This window comes from Schistocerca cancellata, chromosome 10 (assembly GCF_023864275.1).
Source record: "Schistocerca cancellata isolate TAMUIC-IGC-003103 chromosome 10, iqSchCanc2.1, whole genome shotgun sequence".
NCBI lineage: Eukaryota > Metazoa > Arthropoda > Insecta > Orthoptera > Acrididae > Schistocerca > Schistocerca cancellata.
The window spans coordinates 7,298,522-7,307,699 of record NC_064635.1 but is presented as its reverse complement, the minus strand read 5'-3'; positions in this window follow the sequence as shown (position 1 = coordinate 7,307,699).

The window sequence follows — 9,178 nt, the reverse complement described above, 5'->3', positions numbered from 1 at the left end:
CAAACTAAGCTGAAGACTGGGCACTAAACTAAAGCCATTCTTCGTATAAGATATACACATTTTTTCAAAAATTTAATTGAATTTATATATTCTTCCGCAGAATGTTCATGAACAAATCAACTATCTAGAATCAGTGCATCTGGGCATCTGCACCGGATATTCCCGCACATAGGATCGCATTTAGACGTGCTCTCTACTACGTAACCCAGTCATTGCTGATGACAAAATAATCACACCAAAAATAATTTTATACACATATATCAGGCTTACTGAGAAATTGTCTTGAAAACCCGTTTCTTTTTCTATGTAATTCTGACAAAGTCGATTTGTTATGGTAAGTATTAAGTAGCGTTCTTTCATTTAGGTTCCAAATTGTAACACCTTTCAAATTTTTCACGCTATTTAATGCCACAGAAGTGCGATCTTCTGCGAATGCGCTTCGGACGAAATAGCGATTTGTGCAGCTGTGGGAGGTTTTTCTTAATCCTGTCTTTTGAGCTCTCGTGGTGATACTTACATAGAAACAAATCCTCTGACACATATTACTTCAGTTCTAACAGAGAAGTGAAATACCATTTTTCATAGATTTAGCTTAAAAAATTTTGCAATATAACGAAATAGTTTCATAAAAATGTTCATGCCCTATTCCACCCCCTTACGGGTCGAATTTCCAAATATGCTAAAAGCATGAATTTTTTTGTTTCTGTCTGAGAAACCAAATACCAATGTTAACAGTTCTACCTTAGAAATTCCCTTAATACCGACGTATTTTGAAAACGCCGTTCCTCCCCTGTTTCACAGCTTTGGAGTGGAATTTTGAACAATCGCTTCTTAAACGATGCCTACAATGAAAAATGAATGCCTTCTCCAAATTTCAAGTTCGTATCCTTAATGGTTTGGCCCGGCAATGATGAGTCAGCCATTGGAAATGGAAAAATGAAATGGAAAAACAACTCCACTGAACAGCCGCCAGCGCACAATTAATCAACGACGTTGAGAAAACCTGAGCGACCGCGACAGATTTCTGACTTTTGGAAATGCTTTTCCTGCTATTCCCAGAGTACATTCGTTTATCCTCTCTGCTTCGCCCATGATCACATACTTCGCTTCGCAAATAGTAAAACACATCTACTACTTTTAATGTCTCGTTTTGTAACCTAAACCTGATTTAATTCGACTACATTCCATTACCTTCGTGTGGCTTTTGTTGGTATTCATCGTATAACCTGTTTTCCATGCACTACCCATTCTAGTGCGAGTCGTTTACGAGGTATCGTATTCTGAGAAGTTTCCACACCGACACTTCTTTGTGCCATTCAACCTGCGTAATTGCTAGGCACGATGTTGTTACGTCTGCGTACATTGTGACTGTGTGACTGTTGAGCGCATTGCGACTTACTACTGGATTAGTGTGTTACAGCCCAAGCAGTAAGTCGTGAGTGGGCGGTCGAATTTACCAATGCCGGAGAAACCGAAATGCTCATGGCTTATGGAGAGCGTAGAAGGAATGCACTTCGTTCTTGTACGATATATGCAGCAAGATATCCCAGTACAGATAAACGACCCCGTCAATTACTTACCAACTTCTTCAACTAGTTACATGAAAGTGGTAGTGTAACGCCTAGACAACGTAACAGAAGAAAGCAAGTGACCGCAGTAGATGGGGGAATTAATGCTCTCCTGCTATTGCAGTTGATCCGGACCGTAGCTCCCGTGCAGTGGCACAAGGAAGTGGCATCATTCGGGCAAGTGTCCTGCGGATTCCTCATCGACTTAGGTTCCATCTCTCTGCCATCTCTCTACATCAAGAGCACCATGGAAAAGATTGTGAGATTCGTGTTATCTTCTGTACTTCGGCATTAAGACAGGATACTTCGGATGAGTCATATATCTTATTCAGACGTCAAGCTACATTTACCAGTCAAGCCGAGTTAAACCGCCGAAACATGCGCTCTTGGTTTGTTGCCTTCGTCAGGTGAAACGTCAGCGTCCATAAAGGTGTGGTGTGGGTTAGTGAACGATCAGGTCATATGCCCGTTTTTTCACAGATGGAACAGTGAACTCGCACAAGTAACAGATAACCTTCCAAGGATGCTAGACGATGTTCCGCTGCAGACTTGGAGGAACCTGTGGTCCAACATGATGGTTGTGCAGTACGTCTTCACGAACTGTCTCCAAATCGTTGGATTGGACACACAGCACGTGTAGCTGGAGGACCCACTCCCCGTATTTGGCACCTGTAGACCTTTTTTGTGTGGGGAAATCTGAAAGACGCTGTCTACAAGGGCATACCAACTACACCCGATGAAATGCAAGGACGTACACTCATTTTCAGAAAAAAAAGAACATGTTGAACCACTAGAGATACGACATTCATATTCACGCGACATGTACATTAGTATATTCTGCAGAAATGATTAACTTTTAAACCACGTCGGTCCGCAGGTTCAAGATCAATATCGATATTGCGGCGCAACACCACCTACTGGTGAAGTGTTCTTGTGGCTCTCGTTGTCGCTGTAGACAGGAGCTAATGGACAGTGTGACCTGAGCAAGCGTGCAGGACGCCTCGCAGACATATGCGGGAATCGTACGATGAAATCAGTGAGTTTGGAAGAGGGCGCAGTATTGGCATGAGAGAATGTGATTCATCCATCCTGGAAATTGCTGCTCGGGTGGGCCGCAGAGTTTCGGCAGTGCCTTGGTTGTGTGCAGAATGGTTCACGGAAGCCCGTAAAGCACCACCCAGATCACCGCCCGTCGCACCAACCAGACAACCCCCGAGAAGACCACCGACACGTCATCCGAAGTCGCAGCAGCACAGATCCGCGCCCTCCTCGGCTCTGGCGCAACACTGGAACACGTCGTACGCTACCAGGGGTGGACAGTCCGTCGCCGTTTAGTAGGGCATGAGTCAGTTGCACGCCGTCCACTTCTCCGGCTACCTTTGACGAGCGTGCAGAAGCGTAACAGAAGGTAATGGTGTATGGAGCGACGTCACTGGGGACAGGGATGGCACCAGATAGCGTTTTCGGACGAATCCAGGTTCTGTCTGTTTGAAAATGATGGCCGCATTTTGGTTTGCCGCAGACAGGGGGAGCGGCTTCGCAGTGACTGAATTCACACAAGACTCAGGGCCTTACGGTGGGGGATGCTACTGGCTACAGCCACAAATCACAGCTCGTGCCTCCCCAGGGCAGTGTGACCTGGGTGAATGACATCCTGCTATCCTTTCTGTGCAACGCACCTGTCTTGGTAAACACGGTGGCACGCTATGCGTAGGGAAACTTGGGGCGGAAAGGGGTTGTTAATCATTTTCGTAAAATAAAGGAGAACAAGCAAATACTTCTTAAAGCTATGAAAAATCACCTTGTAGTAAGGGGCAGAACTGGATAATTTTTTATGAAATTATTACATAAAAATTGCAAATCTCAGCAATATCAAGACGTTAAGTTGTTTAATGAATGATTTAGACTAAGGAGTATGCAATCTTCGAAATCATTGTTAACAATAAGAAGATATTTCAATTTCACTTAAAAACTGTTGGCTTAGGTATGCTACTAGCTCGTCTTTCTCTTGCACTGAACACTTATTTAAATTTTTTAACTGATTTGCCAGTTATATTGTTGTGATTATTGTCACGCACCCGGATAGCGACTGCTGTGTGTACGGTATAACGGCTCTTTCCGTTTAGTAAGATGTTAATATCATCTCAAGTAAAATTAAAAGCCAGAAGGAAGAGAGGGCGATTATAATGATGAGATGAATGACGAAAATCTGCGAAGGCTGTGTGGCAGGCTAATCTTTAACGCTGTAATGCTTGGTCGGAATGATCATTATTTATTGTTGTGTGTCAAAATTAATTTTGCAGCCAAACCGCGCTTATAAATCGGCATTGGGCTTCGTTCTCGTGTAATTAAATGGAGACAGGTTCGTTTTCTGGAACGTGCTGTCAGCACTTACGTCTGCGACAGTGGTGGCCGGTCCACTCCATCATCGTATTAGGACGGCCAGCAACGAGTATTTGTTGAAGAACATGGAAAATTATTGAATAAGGGCAATCAGTGAACAAAATAATACAAATGAATAAAGTAAGTATTCATATTACTCCAATTCAGCTTCTCTAAATTAACATCGTAAGACACAACCTTATATTACATCCTTTCATTGAGAAGGCTGCGACAGAAAAAGAGTACAAGACAATATTGACAACCAGCATTTTTCACAAAACAAAATCATATCGTAAATAAGTGACAGAACATCTCTGAGATGGAGGAGCTGTCATATTGACCGTGGCATTACGCAGCTCCCTTGAATGGCGTTGGCACAGTTCTTCACAACGAATCTGACAGCGTCACTACACAATGTCTTTATTACTACTTTCCCTTTAAGTCAAATATAACATTCAGTTTTTTTCACATACGTAAATGAAATGATATACTGATCTCATTTACATAGCTAGAAAACGTTCATGTAGATAAGAAAACGCTGTCTTCCTTTTGAATGGATAGTTTTTAATCTCTAATTACGTTTCAATAAATATGGTTCAAATGGCTCTGAGTACTATTGGACTTAACATCTGAGGTCATTAGTCCCTTAGAACTTAGAACTACTTAAACCTAACTAACCTAAGGACATCACACACATCCATGCCCGAGGCAGGATTCGAACCTGCGACCGTAGCGGTCGCGCGGCTCCAGACTGTAGCGCCTAGAATCGCTCTGGCACCCCGGCCGACTTAAGTTTCAATATTTAAGTATCTTAGATTAATTGACACAGTCTGTTTTAGCACTGTTCGATGGAAACGTAGACCACATGCCCATGGACGTCAGATGACAGCAGCCGACAGAGGTTGGCGGACTCCTCCACTTAGGGAAATGGGATCCAGAAACTGAATTTCTTGTCTGTACTGTTCCTGGATGTCAAACTCTAACAGTACGTTGTTCTTTCTACGTTAAACTTCTTAGATACATTTAAAACTCCCATTTCAGAAGATCAAACGGCTGAAATTGCCATTCACATTGATTTTATTTCCAATAGCTGTCTATCATTCATCTAATGTAATTTCACACCATCTGGAAAACCAAGGAAATAAAAAGAAATGGACAGTTTGAAATCCACCTGCATCAAAAAATGAAGGAGCAGAGAACGGCACATTTTCCCATTATGAGCCGCCCAGGTCCGTCCCAACAGCATATTTCAAGCTAGTAGCTTTTTTGGAGCAGAATAACTGATTTAGATGTATTGCGTAACTAAAATATAGCGAATAGCATGCAGTTGATGATTACGTGTCATGTAATGGCATAAGGTTAAGAATTAACGGCTTATCTTGTACCGAAATTAGTCGACATTTGCAAAAACCCAACTGAAAAATTTGGGGACAACCGTTCACTTAGAAGTCGCACTCCAGACCGAGTCGAAATGGCTGTCCGTCCTTCACTTCTGTCCAGGGACATGGCTACATGACTTGACAAATAGGTTGTAGTACTCTCCAGTCTAGAGAACAGCACGGGCCGGCTCTGCCCCGATTTGCTCTGAGCAGTAGCTGTGCAACCTGCAGCTGACGCGCACCTTAGCAGCGACTTACTGTTGTTTTGGTGTGTTGCAGGTAAGGGGGCACGGCTGCCTGTCCCGAGCTGTCGGCCGCAGCCAGAGGTGTAGGCTGTGTTTCCGGCCCTCTTCCTGGATGCGCCCACCTGGCCGCCGGTATGTTAGGATGTGCCCCAGTCTGGTCTGGCCTGGGGTGTGGTGGGCGCAGGCGGAGCTGGAGGGGTTGGGGGCAGACGGCGCAGAGTGCTGCGGTTAGGCCCCTCAGGCGCCGGTTTCGGATAACGTCCGCTCTAATGGAACCCTCCCCCCTCCCTCACCCCACCCCATTGGAGGGCACTGCCTGCTCCTCTGTTGAACTTTGAGGCCCAGTTGCTTCGCTTTTCTGGGGCGCGCTTTCACGATAAGGAGGTTAATTCTGGTCCCACCAACAAAGCGCCTCGTATTACTGTACAGTAGTTCTCAACATTAGTGTTACTAATCGGCAAACACAGTCCGTGGTTCACGATGGTTAATGATTCGCGGTGCCAGCTGTAGGTTGCTTATCTAACTGTGGTGTGCGTACTGTAAGACCTGCAGTAAACACACCGTCAGATTATTTGACTCGTCGCTCTAACCAAATAGGCGAGTGTCGACAATATGTCTCGTGGTCTTATCGTGGCGTGTTTATCTTCTGCCGTTAGGTCAGACGATAGAAATGCCACATGCACGCTTAGAGTAGCAGATTGATGATGACCAACTTTAAACAGAACTTGATTAATTTTCACACACATTTATTAAAATAATAACAAACATAATTATTACGTAACTTATTCTGGATGCTATTTACAATTGACAATCTGAAGTTCCTTTGGTCTGGGTCCGTTAATCTTATTCTCACATATCTCTGATACTTGACAAAGTCCCTATACATTTATCTTCATGGCTATGTACAGGAATATTTATTTATTTATTTATTTATTTAACCTGGCAAGATTAGGGCCATCAGGCCCTCTCTTACATCTAACCAGGCATTCTACTTATTTTACATTCATATGTTTTAGTAGGCATGTTAAACTACATCTATTACAAAAAGTGAAATAAACAATTAGAAAGGTACTCCTGGAAAAATACATACATATAGAGTTTATATTCGTAGATCATAAGTACTGTTATAATTAGACATTACTGAAGAGACAGATTTTGGATAGGAGTGCTGGCAGCAAGGAGTATGAGGGAGACTCATGGTGAAGGGAGGAGAAGAATAGAGAGACATGATGAAACATAATTAAGGAAATATAAAGGAAAAGAAGATTGCGTGGCTAATAAAGATAGATGAAGAGGAAGGCATCTCAGGAGCAAGATAGGAGACGCTAGCTTTGCTATTTGACAGATGAGAGGATTGGCCTTGTACATTAATTTTGTGGAGAACTTTAAGAGGATGGTAGTAGAAAATGCTTCAACTTCTTCTTAAAAGCAGCAGGAGATTGAATTTTGCGCAAGGTAAGGGGCAGTTTGTTCCACAGGCGGACAGCGGCAACTGAGGAGTAGTTTGCAAAAGTTTTTGTTTTGTGAGTGTTCACAGTTAGGATACCAAATAAGAGTGACCTCGTGTTTCGATTATGATGGCATGACAGGTTTTTAATCTCTGAAGCAAGGTACTGGGGTGCTTGCGCGACGAGGAGTCGGTGAAGTAGACATAGAGTGTCGTAGTCACGCAATTTGTCCGGCCGCAGCCACCCTAGATCGGAGTATGAAGCACTAACATGATCATATCGGCGAATGTTGCAGGTGTAACGCACACAGGTATTCATGGTTAGCTCTAGCCGTCTTTTATTTTCACTACTCGTGCCTTGTTGAATCACATCACAATAGTGGAGGTTCGGTAGAACGAGTGCTTGCACGAGCTGGCGTTTCAAGTCCTGTGGAAACATGTTCCGAAACTTTTTGAGAGCATAGAGACAGGAAGACGTCTTTCGGCACACTGCGACTGTATTCTCCGCCCAGTTGAGATGCTCATCCAAAGTTACACCCACGTTCTTCACTGTTTTCTGATATGGTATTGGAGTACCGTCGAGCAGAATAGGAGGTAGCCGTTCGCGGAAATCTGAACTTATTAATTTCTGATGGGCTATTAAGATTACTTGCGTCTTTTTTGCATTTAGTTTAAGCCCCAGGTTTTTCGCCCATGTCACTACTGAAGACAGATCATCATTCATCTGAGCGATTACAGTGTTTACATCTTCAGGTCTGACGCTTAGGTAGAGCTGGAGGTCGTCGGCATAGAAATGATATTTACAGGAGGACAGAACCGACGAAATATCGTTGACATATAAAGAAAACAAAACAAATATGGTAATCGTATTAGGGGCAGACTGAAACTTGAATATAGACTGGTACAGACTAATGTAGACTGGTACAGACTGGTGCTGACAAATGCAGAGTGACTAATCGGAGGTCTGTACACTCGTTATAATACCTCGCACGTTCAGGTATCACTGCGCGAGTGTGATCCGTGAGAAGAAAAGGTTCTACGTTAGCTGCAATCTCATTGGCTGCGTTACTTATTAATACGCGGATTGGCGGAAGCAGAATTTGGTCCGTCTCTAAGGCACCACCATCTCGTAGTGTGGAGACGGACGAGCGCTGCGCCTGCGCTGTTGTGCTTAGCGGAGCGCGCTCTAGTGGGAAAGTTGTGTACGCGCTGACTACTTGGAACTATGTACACAACACTAACGGCTCCTCCCAGTGGCAACAGAGGTTTGGTTTTAGTTTTCTGTGATAAGTTTGTATGGGACCAAACTGCTGAGGTCGTCGTTCCCTATGCTTACACACTACTTAATCTAACTTTAACTAACTTACGCCAAGGACAACACACACAGCCATGCCCGAGGGAGGACTCGAACCTCCGACAAGCAGGAGCTGCGCGAACCGTGGCAAGGCGCCTAAGACGGCGGGGCTATCCCCACAACTTTCCTTCTAGGCAAGCTGCAACTTGCACCGCACACCAAGAACCATGAACTGATTCTAGAAATTTTCCCGGCGTAAAAATTCTCGTAAATTCATTGTCATTCACCAGCAACAAAGAAGCAGATATAATGTGGCTATTTCATCATGCCTTACACCAAACCTTGAAAGGTGACTACACTAAGCCACAGCGCCAGAGATCGCGCCAGAGAGTATTGTTCCGCCGCCTCTACTGGCAGTGATTCTTGAGAAGTTGCGGTGGCAGTTCTTGCCGAGACGTTGTTGTGGACACTTCTTGTTCAGATGTAGTGGAGAGTGCTTGTCGTGAAGTCGGAGTGGAGAGTTGTTGAGATGTGGTAGTAGTGAGTGTTTGTTCCATGTTTTATGCAGTTGTTTGATGGGAGAGATAGCAGATGTTATTCTAATGGAGATATTGTAATGACCAGAGTGCATTTCGTCAATATATATAAGGTAACAAAACACTATTTTCTTTTTATTATTTCTGTGTCTTAAATAATGAGACATTACAGGTTCAGTCAACAAAGCATCTGGCTTGTGTTCTTGTATTAGAGTGTAATTCTGGTTTTCTTGCGCAATTATAGTATTTCTAATTTTTTTTTAATTACTTCAATATAAATTGTACTTAAAATTTCTTATCTTATTGAAGAAGAACCGTGCCAGATGT